At 43.5% G+C, this 24,110-nt stretch overlaps 1 protein-coding gene across 2 annotated transcripts in view; it reads right to left on the bottom strand.

Annotated features, from left to right (window-relative positions):
* Window positions 1–24,110, bottom strand: part of GALNT10 (polypeptide N-acetylgalactosaminyltransferase 10) — a 286,117-nt gene that overhangs the window by 60,478 nt on the left and 201,529 nt on the right. The window lies entirely within an intron of this gene.

The raw sequence follows: 24,110 nt of genomic DNA, 5'->3' as shown, positions 1-24,110 counted from the left end.
TTCTAATGTCGGTTGGATGTCTGCCCTATGCCCAGAAAAGTTGTTTTGAGTAAACACCAAAGTCTCATTCTGCTAAAAGTCCCAGCTTTACCATTGGTGTCTATTGATTTTACTCAGGGTTAGGTTCCTTTATAAAAACTCCAGAATAGCTTCAAAAGAAACCTATAGCTTACATCCTACTTAATGATGAAATATTGTATGTTTGCCTCCTATGATCAGGAGAAAGGCTGTACACTTTCACAACTTCTATTCAGTATTGTACTAGAATTTCTAGCCAGTGTAATTTGTAAGAAAAAAAATAAAAGGGATCAAAATTAGACATACAGTCAGTAAATGATGGGGTCTCTGGAAATGTGATGGTTTCCTCCTTCTGGTGGTGCCTCCCTAGCCTCTGAAAATCATATGCTACCATCAGGATTTTTGTTACATCCGCCTTCTTTACTACAATTTGCTTAGTTTTTATTTTGTGTTTATTCAACTCACTTTTGTAAATTCTATTTATTTTAAAAGGAAATCTTAAAGACTTACTACAACTGTACAATTGGTATCATTTATAATAAAAATGAATAAATAAAAATACTCAACAAATAAAAACAAAACAAGGTCCTTAGATTTTGTCAGATACTCCTGCCTCCCTACGACTGTGAGCTTAAGGTGTACTCTCTTTCTGTCAAGAAGAGAGCTATGGAGAACCAGCAGAGGCGCTCCATTTAGATAATCAGGACAAAAGAAGGAGAACTGAAAAGAAAAGACCAGGGCTTCCTCTCTACATGATCCAGTGTCACTTAATGCAAAGTCTCTAAGGCACCTGGAATCATTTCAGTTACCGCTTACGATCTCTTCAGGGCTGGCACACTTAGGGAAACACTGTTCTCATCATTTTGATTCACGTCACCAGCAACGTACTTGAGATGAAGTGTGTTTTGTGTTGTGTTGTCTGGCACCTTGTAGGTTGGAGAAATTAAAATACAGAGAAAAGATGATCTACACATCTACAAGCAGGGGCTAGAAGTTTAATACTTCAGGTCTCTTCCTGCTCACGAACAAAGATTAATATAGCTTTTCTCACCCTTTCCCACTTCTCTTTGGAACAGTGACTCTGGAGAAAGCAGAAATCAATTTGCCCTAATTGAGGGCCTAAATCTTTCCAAAAGAGACTTTCTTGGGCAAGAAGACAAGATAGCAAGAGGTATGATCGTGCTTCAGATATGCTGCGATTCAGGCAGGAATGGTATCTTAAAAAAAAGTTCAGAGTCATTGTCTGTGACCACCGCTTCTTCTTGGCTGGGTTCAACTGGTAGGTCATTATAGCAAGAATGAGATAATTTCCTATACCACACGCCACTACTCCCATCAGAGGAGAAATATCACCCCTGTTCGGCTCTAATCATTGAGGGCCCTGCTCGGCCAGAGCCCCATCGCTAAATCACCCTGAATGCAGATGGCTGTAGTCATTACAGATTGACCAATTAAGGCCTTTTGACACCTTGTGGTAAAGTTGGAGCAATTATTTAGGGGCAATTATGCTCCTCCTGTCCTTATGAGATCGTGTGTTTACACAAAATCAGGACAGTCATCTTTTTTTTTGAGACAGAGTCTCACTCTGTTGCCCAGGCTAGAGTGCTATGAAATCAGCTTAGCTCAACCTCAAACTCTAGGGTTAAGATAATCCTCCTGCTTCAGCCCCCCAAATAGCTGCAACTATAGGTGTGTGCCACAAGGCTTAGCTAATTTTTCTATTTTTAATAGAGACAGAGTGTTAGGATTATGGGCTTATTTTTCTATTTTTAGTAGAGACAGAGTGTTAGGATTATGGGCGTGAACCACCGCGCCCACCCTGGACAGTCATCTCATTTTGCCACACTGTCTTCTTGGATAAGGACATTCCAAGAAGTCACAGAATTTTGAAGCTGGAAGGGACTATAAATGAAGATGAAGATGGTTATGGTAATTACAGGAACAATCACTGAGCCCCTGCTTTCACACAGAGCTCCCTATTTCCTATATACCCGACACCTACAACAACAGGACAAACCAGGTATGATGGCTTCATTTTATAGAACAGTGGTTCTCAACCTGTGGGTGGCGACCCCTTTGTTAACAATGAAAATACGCCGTGGCATTAGGAAGGTTGAGAACTTCTGTTATAGAAGATAACGCTCAGCCTAAGTGTAAGGCTCAGAGTGGGTGACGTTACTTGCCCAAGGAACAGAGTTTACAGATGACAAAGCTGAGGTCTAAGGCTCACCCTGCCTTATTGCATAACAAAAGAGCAGGGCTTTCCTACCGTGCACCATACCCCATATCTGCCTCACTTTAGTCAGTTCCTTCATTTTACCCAGAGTGGAGTGGGAAGAGCCAGAGAAGTTAAACTACCTAGGATTTTACAGTGAGGTTGCAACATGGCAGGGCTATAAGTCAATTCAGGGATTTTTCTAGGCTAGGATTTTCCCCCTTCATAAGTCCTAAGTCAGGGATGGCAAACCAGCTTCTTTGAAGTGCCTATCCTGATGGGTTTGAAATGTATACCTAAAGCTGTGTTAAGAAAGATTCTGAGGCTCTATCCTGGCTTAGCATGAAACAGCTAGGACCGAGAAGGGATGTCTCAGCATCTGATGTGGCAGGGAGGCTGCAGCCCTAATGCCACATACATGTCATCACTAACCCCGGGGCTGCCTGATGGTAAAACAAAACAGAGTTGGCTTTGCCCTTATTAGACCTAATTTAGTGATGAGTCAGAGCCATCCAACATGGCTTGAGGCTCATTCTGGAGGAGGCGAGTCCCCACCATGGTAAGGCATCGAGTAGGTGTTAGATGAGCACTTATTAGGGAGCTGACAGATGGAGGCTGTGGCACAAGCCCCTGGTGCCCCACCCACACCCACTTGGCATTTGTTCTCTCCCCTTGCCTGGCTGCCTGCCTGTCTTTCACCTGTCAGCATCTGCCACTCTGCAATGTTGGTGGAGAACCATCCCAGCTGCCTCGCCCCTCAGGTGCAGTGCCCCTGGGCATGTGCCCTGTGCTGGCTCCAGAACTCCCACTGGGACGGAGCACAGGTGCCCACAATGGTGCCATCACAGGCACTCTTCCTGTCTGCCTCTTCTTCCTCTTCTCATTTCCCTACTTTCTTTCTGGTCTTTTTGATATCCCCTCCCAAATGAACTATTTGCACTCAAATCCTATCTCAGTATCTGCTCCAAGAAACCCAAACTCAGACAGGTTCCAAGCAGGTATGACTTAAAAGACATCCAAAGCTCAGTGTGTGATTCTCTGAAGTTCATGGTGACAACTCCAGCTCAGCAACACACAGTTCTTTGGCACCCCGTTTCTAGAAATAATGGCTAACACTTGTTTGGTACTTATTCTTACTCCAACTCCAGGGACTTTACACCCATTTTCTCATTTAATTTTTTAAAACTAAAGAATCACTTCAAGTATATTTAAAAAAGTAGAATAGAATAATAACCTCCCTACCATGGACCCATCACTCAGCTTCAGAAATGATCACCCCCAGGTCAATTTCATTTTATCTCTGCTGCTTCCTATGGGATGATTCTGAAGTTAATGGGACTGTACTTATTACCATCATGCTTTACGAGGAGAAAAACCCTGGGGAGTAACGTAGGAGGACGCTGCAACTTCAACTTGCCCTAAGTCTCTCAGCTGGTGAGGTCTGAGTGAGGATAGAACTCAGGGCTCATGCTTCCCACACTCGTCCTTGTATATGCTGCTCTGTGGGCATGTGTGTGCGTGCGCGCGCGCGCACACACACACACACACACACACACACACACACATTGTGGCTTCTCTGTGGCCCTGGGGCCCTCTTGATTCCTGTCTTGAAATGGAGCCTCTAACTCCTGCCTGGGTGGAAGGGATCTTAGGATTCCAAGGATGGTTTTACCTGGTGGGTTGTGGCATAAGGAGAAGTTGCAGTCAGAGAAGTTTTGGTGGTGGGTTGAACAGTATAACATATGCCTCCAAAAGGTATGTTGAAGCCCCAAACCTGGTGCATATCCCTCCAAAAGGTATGTTGAAGCCCCAAACTTTGTGAATATGACCAGATTTGGAAACTGGATCTTTGTAGATATAATCAAGTTAAGATGAGGTCATACTGGATTAGGGTGGGCACTAATCCAATGACTGGTATATGTGGGTACTGTATCTATCTATCTATCTATACGTATATATATCTCACACATTTTTTATTCGTCTGAGACAGAGTCTGGATCTTGTCACTCTCAGCCAGAGTGCAGTGGCATCATCATAGCTCACTGCAACCTTTGACTCCTGAGCTCAAGTGATCCTCCTACCTTAGTCTCCTGAGTAGCTGCGACTGTAAACGTGTACCACTGTGCCCGACTAATTTTTTAATTTTTAGTAGAAAGGGGGTCTCACTCTTACTCACGCTGGTCTCGAAGCTCAAGCAATCTTCCCACCTCAGCTTTACAGAGAGTTCTAGGATTATAGGCATGAGCCACTGCACCTGGCCTGACTGATATATATATATTTAAGAGCAGAGAAATTTGGGCTCAAAAAACACGGAGAGAACCCTTAAGTGATGAAGAAGGCAGAGACTGAAGTGATATTTCTACAAACCAGACAATGCCAAGGATTGCCAGCAACACCAGAAGCAAGGAACAGGCTCAGAAAGATCCTGCTGCAGAGCCTTCAGAGAGAGCAGGATGCTTTGAGTGTGGACTCCTAGGCTCCAGAACTGTGGGAGAACTGACTTCTGTTTTAAGCCACCTAATTTGTGATTCTTTGACACAGCAGCCATAGGAGACTCACACAGGAACAGTGAGATTCTCACACAATGGCATCGTGACAGGGACATGGCAGGAATAAAGCTCCTGGTCTGCAGAATTGCAACAGCCAGGACTCGCCAGTCTGCATGTAGCAGGTCAAGTGGTCTCTAAAAAGAGCAGTAATTGCATCTCCCACTCCCTCCTTACAACTCTTCAGGGGCTTCTCCTGGCTCTTGGAAGAAGGTCCAATGTTCTTACCAGGGATGACAAGGCTGTGCATAGTCAGTCCTGCCCCCTTCTAGCCCTTCTTACCCCTCCTTCTTCAATGCTTCCCTCCCCAGCCATCTTCTTTCAGGATTTCAAAGGCCATATGATGTCTCCACAGGCCTCAGGGGCTCTGCCCATGCTGGTCCTTCTGCCTTGATTGCCTGAGATCCCAATCACCTCCACACATCCCCCCAGTAACTCCTGCTCATCCTTCAGATCTCAGCGCAAACTTCAACTCCGCACAAAAGCCTTTCTTGGAGTCCTAAACTACAGCAGACCCCAACATTGGTGCCTTGAAGAGCCCTGGAATTTGTCCTTCACAGTGCTCAACTCAGATCCCTGTGGCATCTTGCAGAATTCCTCACTAGCTCTAAGCTCCTGAGGGCAAGTTCTGTACACGCTCTGCTCACCAGGGCCTAGACCCTTGGGCCTAGTGTTGCCAATCTCTGCCATTCTCCTCTGCTGTCTCATCTGATTGTTACACCAGCACAGCAAGGAAGCAAGCTACAGCCAATCACCCTCACTTGAAGCTGAGGGAGTTCAAGTCTGGAAAATACTTTTTGTCCAAGGCTGCTCAACTAACAAGTCAAGTGGTGGGGACAGGATTCAAATCCAGCTTGGTTTGCTGGCAAATCCTCCTTGCTCTATGTAATCAAATTAATGCCCCAGGTGGATTATATCAGTTTCTATCTCTGATGCCACTGGGCCTTGCAGAAACACCTGCTGGGGAGCACTGAAAGTAAAGGAGCTCTGTGTGTCCCACGCTCTGGCAGGACACAGAGCCTCTGGGGGCCAGCTCCATGGATGGGACTTAGAGGGAAGTAGGAGCAGGTCACTGACCAGGTAAGCCTAGATCACGCCCAGAGGTGGTTCTCTGGCTGGGGTGCTGCTGATGGTGCACAAGCCATGGTGGGAGAGGCTGCCTTTGGCTCATGTGGGCTGCTTCTGGGGCCTATAAGAGTTCTAGGTCTTTTCTTACTTCTACTCTGCTAAGCTTCTGGCTGTTATAGTGTCATAGTTATCGCTTTCCTTGCATCTTGGTACAAAATTATTTGCTTATAAATCTTAGTGTATTCTAAACCACTGGTGATCCATTTGGAGACAGGGGAGGACACATGGCCATCAAAAGCATCACCCTTCATCCTGCTATGACACTCAAGGGTTTCTAGCCAAAGGAAAAATTTTAAGATAAGGCAGTCCCTCACTGTTATCACTGTCATCATCACAATTTCCATCATCGTGTGCTGAGGCCCTGTGTTCTGTGCCATTATACACATTGTCTCTTTTCATTCCCATGACAACTCTAACAGACAGGCACTGTTAACACTCCTGTCTTAGACAAAGGAAAACTGAGGCTCAGAAATATGCTCTGTGAATCTATGTTCAGACACTTGGTAGATGGCTGCCAAGGCTGGCATTGTTCCCATGCAGCTACCCCACCTCCCAATGCCCCTGGCCTGGCAGGTAACTGTTTCCAATCCCAACCCTCTGGGATGCTCAGGGCTTTCACATGCTTGAAAAATCTATAAACATAAATAAGAAAATGTAAATGAGAGGTCAAGTAGGAAAGCTATAATTATAGCAGGACAGGCTTTGGCAGGTGAAACATACAGGCATTTCAGCATCATTTACTGTTTGGAAAGGGGAAACAGACCAGCACTTCAGGAAAGATGATTTTTCTGGCTCAGAGTCCCAGGAGGAATTTCAGAGAGTGGCAGAGCAGAAAGAAACCTCAGAGTTCTGCTAAAAGACCTTCTTCAAGCCCCTTTGACATGAGACAATCTAAGGCACAGCAGACATGTTGATTTGTGACTTTGGAAAGCCAGCCATTTCTTTCTTCCTCTTCCCTTTCCCTGCCTCCTCCTCCTCTTCTTTTGGACCATAGCTTTACTGAGCTACAATTTACATATCATACAATTCACCCATTTATAGCATTAAATTCAATGTCAACCAGACATTTTTTGCACTGTTGAAAGTAGTGAGCCAAGTGTACTTCAACTGGGCATTTCTGGAGAGGAGAATTCGGTTCAGTTTAATCAAGAAAGCATTTACTGAGCTCCTGCTGTGTGTCAGGAACTGTGCTGGGTACATCCCTTTCTGTTGATCTAACACACTAGTTTACAAAGCATGATCCCAGACCAGATGCATCAGCATCTGGGAATTTATTAGAAATGTCAATTTGTTGGCCTCATCTTAGGCCTTCTGAGTCAGATCTGTGGGGCCCATTGACCTGGATTTTAACAAGTCCTCCAAGTGGTTTTTAGGCATGCTAAAAATGTGAGAATCACGGCGATGACATAATATAGAAGGGGAGCTCAGAGAAATCAGCCTAGGCCATCTTGATCATATTAGGATCTCTCAATGATTAAAAACCCTCATATTTCCTGCTACATTAATGGAAAGACTGAATTTCTTCAAGGGGGCCAAGATTATTTGGTATCCATCTCCCCACCCCCAGCAAGCCTGTGAGGGGGATGGGTGCGGACTCAGTGTCCTCTCATCCCTCCTCCTCTCAGGCCCAACCCTCAGACCCACACTGGTCCCCACCTGGCCTGGCCTCTCTGCTTCCCTCCTCTCACCTTCCAGTAAGAAAAGATCAGACAAATGAATTCACCTCCTGCTGGGGCCCACAGCAAAGGTTCTCAAAGGTTCTGATTCTATACATCCAGGGACACTGGTTTCTTTCTTTTTTTTTTTTTTCTCCTTAATTAGGCCCAGGTGAGGTTTGAACTCACTGCCCCTGGTTTGTAAGGCTGGTGCTCTAACTACTGAGCTATGGAGCCCAGCTGCACAGTGGGTTTCAAACCTTTGAACTGTGACTCAGAAATATATTTTACATTGTGACCTGGACCACACACTCATATAAACATACATGCACATATACAACCAAAATACAAGATGTGGTAAACTGGAATATATATTTTTTCTATTCTGTCCTCTTATATTCCACTTTTGTTAAAAAGCTGGGCATTTTGACCCTGTAAACTGATTTTATGACCTGCCAATTGGTAGGATCAATTGATCCACCGCTACATAATGAAAAACCTTGGCTTAGGACACAGTCTGGAACCCACAGTGTTACAAGATGCCCCACTTGGTCCTGAGAGAGGTGGTCTTCGGCACTGCCCCAGATCCCAGGCTACTATTCTTTGCCGGACACCCCACTGTTGCTATTGTTGTTATTATGGAGCTTTTGAGAATGCACAAAAATGTACCTAAGATTCTAGAAACAAGGAGTCATTGCACTGATTACCTCAATGGGTCATTACCAGGATTATTTTCTATTGATTTGAGATCTCTGAAATACCAATGGGTGGAGAAAGTTGTTATTCCCCAACGGCCTATTTCCCTCTGCCAAGCCTCCAGAGAGTACATTTTAGGTGTTTTTCCTACTTCCGTAAGAGCTGCCAGGAAAACATGCTTATTGGAGCTTTAGGCACTCAGGGGCCGATTGTCTTGGCAGCTGGAAAATATCAAAGATGCGGCAAATCGAGGGAACTGAACCTAAACCCTTTGTCAAAGACTGACATCGCTGCAGCATCTGGCAGACTCACCCTCAAATTCAGGGGTTTTCAACCCTCCCTGACCCAACGCTCCATTGTGTAACAGCTGTTTGTATGCCACATTTTAATATCTTAAAATAAAATTCATAAATGATACAACCTGCCTAACACACATTTTGAAAAAATTTTAATACTTCTCCAATTGTGATGTAAAGGAAAAATAATAGAACAATATATGTTTCAATATGCAAATGCTTGGGCTGACTACACAAAGCCAGAGAAGTAGCCAAATGTTTGTATTTGTGTCCTATACTGGAATACATAGTATTTTACTTAACAGATTGGTACAGGTGTGCTAGGCTGGCAACTCAAGTGCTCTAAGCAGCACTGCTATTGATGATATGATTTTCCAAACCAGCGAATAACTCCTGGTGGAGTTGCAACCAAGTGAGTGCCATGTGTCCTTGATATACTCATTCTTCCTGGAGAAGCCAGCACAGTGGCACACCTCGGAGAGGAGAGCAAAGACCTGGAGACCATTCCTTTCAGGGCAGTCCACATCGGAGAGAATACTGCATTGTCGTAAGCTGTTTGAGTGGTAGCTGACAACAGGGGAGGTGAGAGGGAAGGAGAAGTTTGGGTGAAATGCTAATGGGAATGTTCCGGTAACAACATAAATTTCTGAGAGGAAATTGAGGGAGCAGGAGAGAAGAACCAGTAAGGCTGGGTGTCGGTGGGGAAGGAAGGTGAGATAGCAAACAGCGCACATCTATGTGGCTAGAAGTCCTTGGGAGAGCAGGGGTGTCTAGTGAGATGGCAGGTGGTACATGATGGAAAACCCTCCTCTGCATTGAGTGTCTTCCCATCAAATGTTCAGTTAAGTCTGAAGTCCTCCCTGATGCTTTTGAGCCTGTGGATTCTTTCAGGGGACTCTAAGCCTCTGCCGAAGATCACATAGCTCCCTGTTGTTTCTCTGGAACTCAAGCTTAAGTCTGTCACTTTTCACCATCCCTTAACAATCAGGGCCTCCTGGTCTGAGGGCTCCGATTAACATGGTAAGTTTATTTCTCTGGCACTTTTCTGAGAATGAATGGTTGGAATAACCTACAACCTAAAGACATACTGTACACCTTCCCAAAACATTTGCTTTCAAACCACAGGCCCCTCTGTTCTTTGGCATCACATCACAAATAACCCTTCTCCTTGGGGTGCAGGTATTTGGCCTGAATATGCCTTTGGTGCTTTTAAGAATGAATTACTCTTCTTCCTCAAGCAATCACATCTACCAGCCAGCTCCCCAAAATAGAAAGCACTTCATCACACAAATTAACTCCTCTCCCCTATTTTGCAGAAGATGAGTAATCTATTAAAAAAGCGATGCTATTATCTAAACAGGCAGTCTTGTCTGCACTTTTAATTTCAACTAAATGCCTTGGTCCCTTTTCAGTGGTGGGCAGGGTTATAAATCTGTTTAATAATCAGATGATGAATAAAAACACTCCAGAAACCACCTCTATCAAGTTAATTACAGCCTCCTCTGTTTTCTGAAAGTGACTCCCCACACTCAGCTACAAATGAGAAGAGAAGGCTGGGCCCTTTGGGCTTGGCCCATTTCCACTTTTTTACCCAGCTGGAGCCCATCCAGGGGAGCAGATTCATGGGCAATTCCAGTTGTGGGTTCTTGGTAGCTGATCTTAAATTATGTCAGGTTGTCAGGTGTTGGAGAGCAACATGTGTTTCATTTAGGATGCCAGCTTCTATACCTATCGTTTAAGGTGTTATTAAAAAAGAAAAAAAAATTCTTCCACTTCAGCAACAGTGTCGGCTTGTCAGTTTCATATTTGTTAAAGGGCAAAAGTGTTCTCCTGGGGGAAATTTTCCTGCTCCGTGCACTAAAAGAGAAAGCTGAACGTATATCAGAACTTTCCTTTCCACCACTTCCAACCATTGCCACCCCTTTCTCCCCCTCCCCGCAAAAACAAACAAAACAAAACAACCAACACCCCCCACCACCCTCAACCAACCCAGCCCTCAACACTGAATAACAGTATTTGGAAACCTCCCATTCAGGGCCTCTTCCACACTGGTTAACACCAGGGCAGAAAGTGTCAGATCTTCAGCTGCTTACCAAATGTCCATGCAGGGATTAATCTGGTACCTACAGGTCTTCTGGTCTCTAATCCCTCACTTTTCACTCCACGCTGTGATTATAGCACAGGTCTACTGATGTCATGTGGTGACATTCTGGTCAGAGCTGACCTTTCCAGATTCATATCCCATTTCAACCCCACCCCTGATCCACTCTCTGCAGACATCATTCGACTAAATGTCCTTGCCGTTGCTCTTTTACTGTGGCAAACCCCTCAGCTGAGAGCATCCTTCTCTGCTTCTCTGTCCAAAGGAATCGTAGCCTGCCCTCCAGGCTCAGAGCCAAGTGCTCCTGAAGCAGCACCTACATGTTCTGGTTTAGACCTTGTGTCTCTTTGCCCAGCACAAGCTTTTTGAGGGCAGGACCCAGGATGATTTATTTCCCTCATGGCACCTGGCACACAGTAGGGGGCTAACAGATGTTTAGTGAACAATCCTGACTTGATATATTTTGCTTGTCATTTGCTGCTTTCATTTTTTAAAATCCATGCACACAATGTGCTTCCAGAGCACTCGATATGTCACCCGAGGGAAGATGCAAAACTTGTTTGGGAGGACCTGACACCTAGGCATTCACTTGTGAGTCTCCAAATACAGAAGGTAGTGTCAGGAAGTAAAAGTCAGTTGTCCATCAGGCTCTTTATCATGAAGTTCCCACTTAAACGTCACTCCCCACTTGACACAGGGTCTATCTCTGCCCATCACATCCAAGTCTGTTTGTGAGATGGCTATTTCAGGTGTGACCATCCAGAAACTGACCACAAATTGCTATGGAGGGGGCAGCAGATAACTTACTGGTCTCTCTGATTCTGTAGCCCATGTCTTATCCCTGGCACCATGCTGTCTGCCTCCAAAAGGTGGGATTAGAACCAGAAGACACCCTTGGCAAAGAGCTATAGTTCAGCTCAATGTAAGGAAAGAACTTTCTTTGTAATAAGAGATGTCTGGCAAAGAAAGGCAGTATCTCATAAGACAGTGAGAATGTAAACCATGGGAAAGACTTAAAGGGAGCCTGCAATGGCCTGACTCTGTGGTCCTCCTCTAGCACTGGAATAGTCTGATCCCAGAATCCCAAGATTCTAAGTCTATCTATACAACCAGATCTAAGAATGGTGACAATCCACCTAAGGACTTTCTCCTTCGACCTGATAACTCCTTCTGAGATGCATTTAGTAATTAGCATAGAGAGAATGTGGCTTTCTCTTCATAAGCTGTAGCCCATATTATCTGCTCCTGTAAATTTCTCCCTATTCCAGCTGTGGGCCACTTTTACATTTCAATATTGTACTTACTTGTCAAAGGCCAGAAAACACATGGATTGCTGCCTCTGAAAGAACTCCAACCAGGCACTGTGACAGACACAAATGGGCACAGCTGGCATGCCTCAGATCACACCACCTGGCTTCTGGGTGACACGAGTCATCTATGGCTCCACCCAGACAGCCATCTGGTTCCCTGTGTGGGAACAAAATGCCCCTCCATGAAGTGGGTAAGTAAGGCGATATGGGCCAGGAGGTTTGTGCATCCTGAACCAGACTAGCGACAGGCAGAATGTCTGCCCAGTTCTCTGGCTGTGCAGGGGCTGCTCGGTGTCCATGTATCCTGCTTTGTTAGCACAAACATGAATTAATACCCACCCCACTCCACTCTCACAATGAGGGGGATACTTTCTGCCTCCTGCTGGGGTGCCCTATTTGAACAGAAAGGAGCTACTTGTAGCTGGGGTTTCAGAAACTCAAAACCAAGCAAGGAGCACTGACTTGGGCATGCTGCGCTGCGGCAAGAGACGCTTAGGTCTGGAGAGGCACAAGGACCCAGATGGCCATCTGGGTGGAGCCATAGATGACTCACGTCACCCAAAAGCTAGGTGGTGTGATCTGAGCCCTATTCCTATGGGTTACCACTGTCTTCCTTCTGGGGGACATTAAAAAATTATACAAGTAATCCATCCTTGTTTTAAAAAAGTTGAAAAACAGCTATATAGAAATAAATATCTCCAATTAACTCCCTGTTTAGGCGGCCTCTTTTAATAATTTATGGTCTGTTGATACTTTTATGCCCCTTTCATAAAAATACCCATGGTCCAGAAAGTCAGCCTTCCTCATTCCTTATTGTACAGTTCTGGGCAAAATAACATTGAGCTGAGCCTCCATTATTTGTCAGGAATGGTATGAGCTGGTCAGAAACCAAGATAACCAAGCTCAGGCCCCATGTATATTGAGGAAGACATTTCTGCTGCAGAAACAATACGAACAGCTGACACATCACCATTTCAGAGATGAGAAAATAGAGACTTGTAAAGCTGGAAGGTCTTATCATTGCTAGTAGGTGGCAGTGCAAGGACCTGAATCCATATTTGTTTGACTCCAGAGCAGTGGTTCTCAACTTTCCTAATGCTGCGGCCCTTTAATACAGTTCCTGTGGGTCGTGCTCCAGAGCCTGTGCTGGTCACCAGTGTACTTCGCTGTAATAGTGGCAGCATGAGCAAAGATGAGCACAGTTTGTAGAATGAGCATGTATTACTAGGAGTGGGTGAATTTTACAGAGGGGACCAAGGGCAATACAGGTCTTCTGAGCAGAATTTTCATGAAGTTCATCAGGGTGGACATTCCAGGCAGAAAGAACAACCCATGCAAAGGGATGGAATCCTAAAACAGCATAATACCCAGGGAATTACAGTCTAGTGTTTTCTCACTAACAACAAAGCTTTTCATAAACAATGAAGAAGTAATTTACCATTTATTTCAACTAAAAAGGTACATTTCTTAAGTTTGTATGTGTATCAAATATAGACTTCGCCAAGAAACAAAAATTTAACCTAACAGGATTAAGACTCACGTCTCCCTCTGGGAGGGGGAACATGTTAAATCTCTAAAATCTTGAGGGAAACAAATTATTGAATCAACCACATTTTTTCCCTCAAGTGAGAAATAGATAAATACATTCTCCTTATATTATAAATATAAGAGAAGGTAAAGTTTCCTTTGACCATGATCTTTAATCCAGGTTCGTTCTCCCGTTTCACAGATAACAACTGTTAGCAGTTTGGAGTATGTCCTTGTCTTTTTCTATGTTTACATACATATAGCCACAGATGTTGAAAACATAAACTATTGGTTTGTTCTGTGCAGTGTTTACGCACATTCTGCAACTTGCTTTTTTTCACTTTATAATACATTTTAGAGCTCGGCTTTTATCACTTCGATCCAGTGCACTGTTTTTAATAGCTGTACCATTTTCTATATTGGAGAAAAATCACAGTTTATTCTCCTTCCCCTACTGATGAATATTTAGGTTGTTTCTAATTTAGTACTATTATAAACAGCGCATCAGAGAGCAGCCTTACATATGCTCATGGTACAGATAGTGAATATTTCTCTTCAGTAGACAGAAGAAGGATTCCTGGATTGCAAAATATGCACATTAATTTTTTTGATACTTCTAATTTGCTTTCTGAAGTGTTTTTCCCAATTTTAGGCATGCAAGCAGCTCCTGTTTGGAATGGTGAGAATCTTGTGGTGGAATGAGGAAAGAGGGTATATTATAAATGGCTTATTTAACATAATAAGATATTTAGAAACAACTACTGTCTTCATAATGCAAACCAGAGCTGGACAAAATGTTAGCATAGGTAACTCACAGGAATCAGGCCACCAAAGGCAGAAAATCAGGTACTGTGACAGACCCAAGTGGGCACAGCTGGCATGCCTCGGATCACACCACCTGGCTTCTGGGTGATGCGGGTCATCAGTACAAAAGGATGGTCCTTCTCAAAGCCATACCCTGTCACTCAGGAATCTCTGGTGAGGCTTGGTGCCCGTAGCTCAGCAATTAGAGCACCAGCCACATACACTGGGGCTGGCGGGTTCAAACCCATCCTGGGCCTGCCCAACAACAATGACAACTGCAACAACAACAACAACAACAACTAGAAATAGCTGGGTGTTGTGGCGAGTGTGTATGGGAGGCTGAGGCAAGAGAATCGCTTGAGCCTAGGAGTTTGAGGTTGCTGGGAGCTGTGAAACCCTGGCACTCTACCAACGGGGACAAAGTGAGACTCTGTCTCGAAAAAAAACCTGAATCTCTGGTGAAGGAGTGGGGAAGGAGAAAGACACAACTTGTGAGTTTTTAAAAGGGAAACGAGTTTTTTTTTAAGACAGAAAGAAGGTAGGGTGCAGGGGCTCACGCCTGTAATCCTAGCACTCTGTTTGGGAGGCTGAGGCTGGTGGATTGCTTGAGCTCGTAAGTTTGAGACCAGCCTGAGCAATAGCAAGACCCGTTTCTACTAAAAATAGAAAAACTAGCTGTGCATGGTGGCACCTAGCTACTTGCAAGGCTGAGGCAAGAGGATTGTTTGACCCCAAGAGTTTAAGGTTGCTGTGAACTATGACACTAAGGCACTCTACCCAGGCTGACAGAGTCAAAAAAAAAAAGACAGAAAGAAACAAAACCCAATTAAAATTTGGGTGAAGGTCTCTGAGTAAAGGCTGGGAAAAAGGAGGCAGACTTCACTCTCCTCCCTGGGTTTTAGAGGCAGGTCTGATCACCATTTAAACTGCAGGGCTGGGCATTAATTCCCCAGAACCAGAGAGTCAGGACTGCCCTACTGACCACATAAATTTCTTCAGGGTCAAAATCTCAAGACTAGCTGGTCTGAGCAAAGAGATTTGTTTAACTTGGATGGCCCAGGATTTCAGGGACAAAATACAGCTCAAGTGGTAAAAGCTGCCTCTGTGGACGGCAGCCGTGAGGAAGGTGTGTTTACCACGGTGTTAATGGTATATGAAGGAGGGGGCAACCCTGCAGAGAAGAACACCGCTCAGCTCCAAAGTGTGCACCAATTAAGATGATTACTGGTTTCCTTACAACACAAATACTAATGGCCTGTCACGCTCTGGCATATTTTTCTTGGTAACCTTCAACTCCGAATGATTAATAAGGCTCTTGTGGTAAGGCTCATACACACACAGGCAGAAAATAGGAGGAAAAAACCAACACACAACTCTGACAAAGGCACATCCAGTGAAGCAGGGTTTGTAAAAGCAAGTTCTGAAGGACTGACTGGAGAGCCTGCCATGATCAGTGGGGAAAAAGATTCAGAGAATGTTCTGAGGAGTTAGAATGAGGACTAGCCTTGTGACCCCAGAAAAGTCACCTTCCCTCTTTGTCTGGTAAATGGGGACAGTAACCCCTTTCCTGCTTCCTGGAAAGGATGTGTGTATTGAAGGGCGCTTAAAGATGCTGGCAGGAAATGATTGCTCCTGCTTGTAATCCCAGCATTTTGGGAGGCTGAGGCAGGAGAATCATTTGAGCCCAGGAGTTCAAAACCAATCTAGGCCAAACAGTGAGACTCTGTCTCTACAAAAAAATTTTAAAAACTACCCAAAGATGCACACTGTATACTTAAAAACGAATTAAAATTAAAAAATATATAAGCCAAGTGTGGTGGGTAGCTATAAGTTTACACTGCTTGGGAGGCTGAGGATCCTAGAGGCCAGGAGTGAGGGCTATTATTATGCCACTGCACTCCAGCTTGGGTGACAGCGGGATACTCTCACTCTCAAAAAAAGAGAAAAGATGCAAATAGTGGGGCTATCATCATTATTAGCAGCAGCAGTAGTGAAAATGAAAGGGAACACAGACAGTAAGAGGGTAGCATAGCGTTTGAGAGTGAGGCTCTAAAATCAGGCAGACTTTGGTGTAATGTGTACCTTTTCTGCCAAGCTACTTAAATTTCCCTAAGCCTTAGTTTCCTTATCTGGGGATACTAACAGGAGCCTTCTTTTGTAGGGTGTTAGGATGGTGTAAGATTACGTATGCAGAGTACTCAGAAAGCCCAGTGATTGAGACAGTCTGAGCATCATTTTTGGCTGCTGTCATTATTAATATTATTATTGTTGTTGTTATTTTAAGCCAGAAAAAAATGACATCAGCCTTGGAGCCTTCAAGAGGACCCTGGCTCCCCAATCTACATCAACTAGAGACACTTTTCCCCATGCATAACACTTCAAACCCCATTTCTCCTACTCAGTCATGGTCAGTCAGGGGCTCTGATTGCCCTATACACAATTCTCTTCTTGTATTTGATGAGCTCATTTAGAGACAAAAATGGTAGACTGTTTTCCATTTGGCCTTTTCAGAAATATGAACTTCCAGGTAGAGGTACCAACACTGCACTGATGTTTTAAATCTAACATTCAGTAATTAATGAAGATGTAGTCAGAGGAGGCTCCACCTGGCCCCTTCATTATTTCCACCTCCCCACTTATGTAAAGTGCTGCACAAACAAGGTCTCAAAGCCTTCTCTTCCAATCCAACTGTCTCCCTAAACCCTTCCCCATTCCCATAAGGAAATTTTTGGGTCTCAGGTAAGTCAAATCCCTGCTCCAGCTCATAGAGTGAACAGTCCCTGGGGGATGCTCAAGGGGCTCTCAGGTTGTAGGGCTGGTGTCCTGAGAGCCAACGTGGGGTCTGCACACTCCCAGGGCCAGGCTGGTAAGGGATGTGCAGGAAATGAGCCAGATGGAAACCTGTGAACCCAACAGGGGTCAATAGGAATGTGGGCCTAGAGATATCTAGAGAACCAGATTTTTTTTCTCACATTGTCAATTCAATCAGATTTAAAAAATCATTTTGAAGTCCAAATAAGGAGGTCTATGAGGCTGTATTCAGCACCTTGAAAGGAACATAAACTTTTCAGAGCCAGAAGTTTATGACCTAGAGAGCAAAAGAGGAGCAATTCACCAAATGGAGTTCTCTAAGACCAAAGGAGTTTAATGAATTGGAAAAAAGAAGACAATAAAAGTCATCCGTAAGTCTACCAGCCAAACTAGTATTAACATTTTGACATGGATATATATGTATATATGTACATACGGTTACAGGCATTTCACTTGCTTTTGATATTTCATAGGAATGGGCCCAGATGTACATAACAATTTGTACACCTAAGTAAAGTGGTTTAGACAAACAGCCTTTGTTTTCCTGCACTTACCCCATAGTGCAATCATCTTCATAAAATTGAAAAAAAAGGCATGCGACAGTGACAGGTCCAAGGCTAATTCCTCTCCACCTAACTGACAGACAAGGCATTTGGGGGCAAGCAGCTTGATGGCAGAAAGCAGTGATAGGGAACGGGCCCTACCCAGCCTGGGGAAGCTCCCAGCTCTCACTTACTACCCGTGGGATCTCTGGCAAATCACTTAACTTCTCCTAGCCACAGGGTTTTCATGGGCAAAATGGGGATAACACCATACCCACCTCATAACGCTGCTGTGAAGAAATGCTGAGAAGTGAGTGGCTCACTTAGCACTGCACCTGGCGCACAGTAAGCATGCCATGTAAGTCTGAGCTTCAGGGGGGAAACCCAAGTTTTCTACCTGGGAGGGGCTGTGAGCATGAAGAGTCAATCCCACCAGAGTGGGCTGCACTGAGTTCAGGGTGTGGAAGAGTGCCCAGGGTGGCAGAGTGAGCCTTCCCCTGGGATCCCTAGTTGAAAATTGTCTCTGGGGTCCAGTCGGGGGTGCTGGGTGCATGTCAAATATTCAGGTATCTGGTGAACAGATACAGAGTAGGTGTTTTATAAATGTTCCCTAAATGATTCATAAAACCGGCTGTGCATCTGAGCATGGTACCTAGCCTCTCTCAGTCTCATATTCATCTCTAAAAAGGTGACAGTAACATCTTTTTTTTTAAGGTTGTTGTGAAGTTAAAATGTGGTAATGTGAGTAAAATGCACAGCACACACAAAAGGTGGCTGCTGAATTACACTGTGAACTGGAGTGAGAGCCATTAAATAAATGAGTCATAACTGAAGGGAAAACCACTTTACTTAGGTGTACAACCTCGGGCAAGTCATTTCACCTTATTAAAGACTCAGTCGCCTCATCTGTAAAATGAAAACAGTAAGATGACCTAACAGAAGATTGCTGTGGGGATCAGGCAAGTTATCCAAAGTGAAAACTTTGTAAACTGTAAAGTAGTGAACAGATGCTCGTGCAGCCAAGCTGCACCGTGGACAGTAGAGATATGGAGGCCACCAAACCAAAGCATGCCAAGGACAAGGTGGCACAAAGGTGCCAAGTGGATGAAGGTTACAATGGCCTTTCCTATTTATAATATTTACCATGTTGGATAATTTTTCTGATTACAAAAATGTTGCATAGTAGGAAATTGGAAAACACATAAAAGCGTGAAGTGAAACAGAAATCTGTAATTCTATCATCTAGAAATAATCACAGGTATTTGGTTGTATTTTAGTGTTGTACTGCCACAGGTGAACCTCAGATGAGTGGACACGAGGCTAGAGGGATTTGAGGGCAGACCTTGAGGTCAGCTACCAAGTTCAAACTCCAGTGTCACCTCCCACTAGATAAGTGGGAGGAGATTCATCACATCTCTAAATCTCAGTTTCCTTGTATGTTAAAAGGGGATAAGTAGTAACATTACTTTCTTCACAGAAAAGTAGTGAGGAGTAAACAAGATAATGCATGTGAATATGCTCAGCCCAACACTTGTCACATTATCAGAATTAAATCAATGCAGCTATTATTATTATTGTTATACATACATAAGATGGGATCTTTTTGGTAATAACCATGTCATCAACTTTTCTTCTACAATAGTACTTCTCCATAGTAGTTCTCCAAGTGTGGACTGAGGGCCAGCAGGATCAGTATTTCCTGGGAACTTGTAAGAAATACAAATTCTGAGCCAGACCTTAATCTACTGAATCTTGACCTATAGAAACTCTAAGGTAGTGGTTCTCAACCTGTGGGTAGTGACCTCTTTGTAACAATGAAAATACATCATGGCATTAGGAAGGTTGAGAACCACTGCTCTAAGGGGTCCCAGCAAAACAGGTTTAAAAAAGCCCTCCTGGTGATTTAGATGCACACTCAAGTTTGAGAACACTGATTTATGGTGTATTTTGAATGGAGTTCACAGCATTTCCTACCATGATTCATTTAATCAGTCTCCTCTTTTCAAACATTTGGGCTGCTTGTGCTGGGGTGGGTTGGTACAGGCTCAGAGGAGGCTCTGTTCTGCTTGAAATTTGCCAAGGTGGGAGTTTTTACACCACAGCAATCAGCCAAATGCTACACACCAGGGTTCCCCCACTTTACTTCAGCTGGTTAATTTTTACCAGCATACAACTGGCTGCGTTTGCTATTACAAATAACACTACAGTGAACATCCAGGTGCATACATCTATTTGCTTATCTTCGATTGTTTCCTTAGAAAAGTTTATAGAGATGCAAGTGCTAGATTGCAGGATATGCTCATGTTTAAGGCAGTTTGATACCCACTGCCAACCTGGCCTGTCCCACTAGCAGAGTAGGAGTGAGTTTGTTCCCCTGCATTGGTTGAGACGAACTTTTGAGTCACTGACTGTGGACCCAGGATCTGGCACCAGCGCCCAGGCATGCTGAAGAACAGAGCAAGTCCTGACATTCTGTGGGAATTCAATGCTCATTGCTGTTGCCCGTGTTTGACACTTGTCTCTTGCAGGGGTCCTCAAACTTTTTAAACAGGGGGCCAGTTCACTGTCCCTCAGACCGTTGGAGGGCTGGACTATAGTTAAAAAAAAAAAAACTATGAACAAATTCCTATGCACACTGCACATATCTTATTTTGAAGTAAAAAAACAAAACGGGAACAAATACAATCACACTGCCTCATGTGGCCCGCGGGCCGTAGTTTGAGGACCCCTGCGAGTAATGCTATTACTGGAAGTTTCTGTGATGTCTGTAGCTGTGCTGTCTCAGTTATATACAGCTTTTGAGCATGTGAATTGAATTTCAATTAATTTAAATGGCAAATAGCCACATGTGGCTGGTGGCTACTCTGTCCCACAACACAACTCCAGGAATTCAAGAGGGACTCTGGCTTATGGTTCTCCTGTAACTGACAACCATGGTGACCAGAGGTCCTGCATTAGCTGTATCTGCTCTGATTTCAAGTGGTCTGTTCCCACTGACCTACAAACATTGACATTGTGGAATTTCTTAAATGTCTGGAAATTCTGATATTTCAGAATTTAAATGACACCTTTCATACTAGACCTCCTACCTAGAATCCATCATCAGATTGCATGTCCCTTAGGGATCAGGACATAATGTCCTGGCTCAGTAGAGAGAGCAGAGGTCAGCAACTCAAGAAGTATAGGCTCCCAGCAATCACTGCTTGGGACCATGGATAGACCCTTCTGCTTCTGTGCTTTTGCTTATGCCGTTCCCTTAGCCAGGGAACCTCCTTCACTAGGCAATAGTCAGGTAGAAAGCCCTCCCTGATTACTGGCATTTTGAATTAAAGGCTTCACTGAGTATGTGGCCACTAAACATGGCTTATGAAGCCTAATCTCAGGTGAGAGTTTTGAGTCACCCTATTTTAGATAAAATTCAAAAAAATGTCAATAACTGGATTTCTTACTCTAAAGCTGATTTGAAATAGCAAATTAGAAAGAGAAAAAGGCTCCTAGGGACAAACACACTGGTGGTGACAAGAAGTAAACATCATCTAAGAGTCATGTGGTGATAGAGAAGATTAAGAAAAACACATAAAAACCAATCTTGAGTTTTTGAAAACAGAGCCATTGGGTTATTTTGATTAAGGGCAAATATTTCCCAGACCTTAGGAGTTCTTCAGGGCAGTGCATCTTAAATAATTGGTACTCACTGAGACAGCTAAAAGGCATCAAATTATAACTCTAAGTTCTGGAGAAGAAGCGAGGAAAGTCATCCCAGAGTTCTAGCATTTAATGCTTGATGGGACCTTAGAAGTCATCTGTACTTCATAGATGCAGACACTGAAGCACAAAGAGGTGATGTAATTTGCTGAAGGTCATTTATTTAGTGGCAGGGCTGGGCCCAAAGCTGGTTTACTTGTTCTCAGACCAACACCTGGCAAAGTCACTCAATGAACTTTTTATTCCACTATGCCACTGGATTGATGAGGTTATTTATGGAGGAAAAAATAATGTTATCTTCCTCACACTCCTACACAAAGATATTTTCTTTTATCACTGATGACAAACACAGGGAAAGAATACCTCTCTATATAGAAATAGATGTCAAAAGGAAGAATAAAACAAGAGTTGACATTTATATCTTTATGACTAATATGGTGTGAATGGCATGACTCGGGAGTGATATAATACTTAAAAAGGCAATCTCTAATTGGGGTGATTAATATCCAAGCTGGCATTACAAATGGACAAAGAGACCAAAGGCTGCAATAAACATAAACCTTTCCAAACACGGGGCTGGCTGTCCCTCAAGATGTAAATGACAGAAGAGAAACAAACTACTGATGATGCACAAATGATTTCAATGCCTCATGTATCACCAGCCATTCATTTTGGGGCCTGGGCTATAGAGAGAGAATAATAGGATTGATCTAAGGCTTTATAAACCACCACGGATAAATAAATACACATCTTCCTGCTCCATGCAGGAGTAGGTATTTTGAACAAGGTGGTTCAGAGAGACAGACAGCTCTTTAAATGATATCTTGCAATCACATTACAGCCTTCCAGCAGAAAATAAACCTTCAATGTCTTGAATAATTTAAAATTTTCCAGTGGCATGAAGGTTGATAGGAAAGAAAATCACACCCTACTTAAAAGGAGGGAAAGTCCTCAGAAAATCAACTGTCGGAATTCTGGCAGAAAAATATCCGGTTTTTCATTCTTTCTCCAGACAGGTAGATATTTCGTCCAGCTCAGCCTGGCCCCTGATTTTCAAAATCAAAGTGCTAAGTATTAATGGCTGTACAAGAAGCAGACAGGAAAATGTAAGGCATTAAATCCTTAGAAGTTATTCCTATCATCCATAGGAGGGAATTCATGATAGCATATGACTCTGGGTCCAAGAAAACTTACATTTGGATCCTGGCTGCCACATGCTTGCTGTCCACTTGGGACCTTTCTAATCCTTAGTTTTGTCATCTGTAATATCAGACAACCTCACAGGACTCAGAGCCATCAGAAATGAACAGTTCTTGGCATATATTAAGTGTTAAAAATTGGTGGTATTGGGCAGCACCTGTGGCTCAGTGAGTACGGCACCGGCCCCATATACCGAGGGTGGTAGGTTCGAACCCAACCCCAGCCAAATTGCAACCAAAACTAGGTGGGCGTTGTGGCGGATGCCTGTAGTCCCAGCTACTCGGGAGGCTGAGGCAAGAGAATTGCCTAAGCCCAAAAGCTAGAGGTTGCTTGAGCTGTGACGCCATGGCACTCTACTGAGGGTGACAAAATGAAACTCTGTCTCAAAAAAAAAAATTGGTGGGATTTATTATTATTGTTGTCACATGTTATTAACAATGATAGTTTAAGTTTGCGGTCTTCAAAGTCTTTGTAGAAAGGGAGGTGGGGATGAAGGAAAAGGAAGGGACACATGATCACAGAGGATTTCATATTAAGGAATGTGACAGTGTCAAGGTTAAAGGTTACTGTGAGCCAGGCACTGTTGTAAGCTCTCTACATGCACCATTTCAATCAATCTGGACAACTCTCTGAGGAAGTAGCCCAGTTTTACCAGCTCAAGTTTTGCCCTATTTTCTGACTAAAGCTGGGATAATTAGAACCCATGGATTCAAAACTCAAACAGTATAAAGTTTAAGTCGTACATTTAGCATTTAGCTTTTTAAATTGGTACAAGTGTGATTTTTATACGTTACACAAACAGTAGTATCCATTGGGGAGTGGGTGGGTCATAAAATTTGGTTTTTGGTACTGCCAAGGTGGGTTTTTGTAATTAAGTTAGCTACAGACACAGCATATTACAGTATGCCCAGAGCAGTTGTCATGAGAGGAAATGCCTTGATTAGAAGATTCAAAATGGAAAGTATGTACTCTATGTGCTGTGTTAGCAAATAACTAAAATATTAAGGTGGGATGGACACTCCACTGCACTAGTCAAGAAATGTATTTAAGGATGGCTCATATTTTCCACACAGTCATTATGGAAAACAGTATAAGGGGTTCTTCAAAAAATTAAAAATAGAGCTACCATATCATCCAGCAATCTCACCCCTAGGTTAATCTCCCAAGAGAATAAAATCACTATCCCTAAGAGGTATCTGATCTCCCACGTTCACTGCAGCATTATTCACATCAGCCAAGGTACGGAAGCAACCCAAGTGTCCATTGGCAGATGAATGGGTAAAGAAAATGTATACACACACACACACACACACACACTCACACACAATGGAACATTATTCTGCCTTTAAAGAGAAGAAAATCTATTTTTGTCAACATAGATGAACCTGGAGGACATTATACTATGTAAAATAAGCTACAAACAAAAAGATAAATATTATATGATCTCATATATATGGAATCAAATAAAGTTGAACTCAGAGCAACTAAGACTAGATTGGTGGTTACAAGTGGTTGGAGGCCAAGAGAAATAGGAAAATGTTGGTCAAAGGATATAA

Source organism: Nycticebus coucang, chromosome 17, assembly GCF_027406575.1.
Source record: "Nycticebus coucang isolate mNycCou1 chromosome 17, mNycCou1.pri, whole genome shotgun sequence".
Classification (NCBI taxonomy): domain Eukaryota; kingdom Metazoa; phylum Chordata; class Mammalia; order Primates; family Lorisidae; genus Nycticebus; species Nycticebus coucang.
The sequence above is the reverse complement of the archived record's forward strand: the minus strand, read 5'-3'. Positions and strand labels throughout refer to the sequence as shown.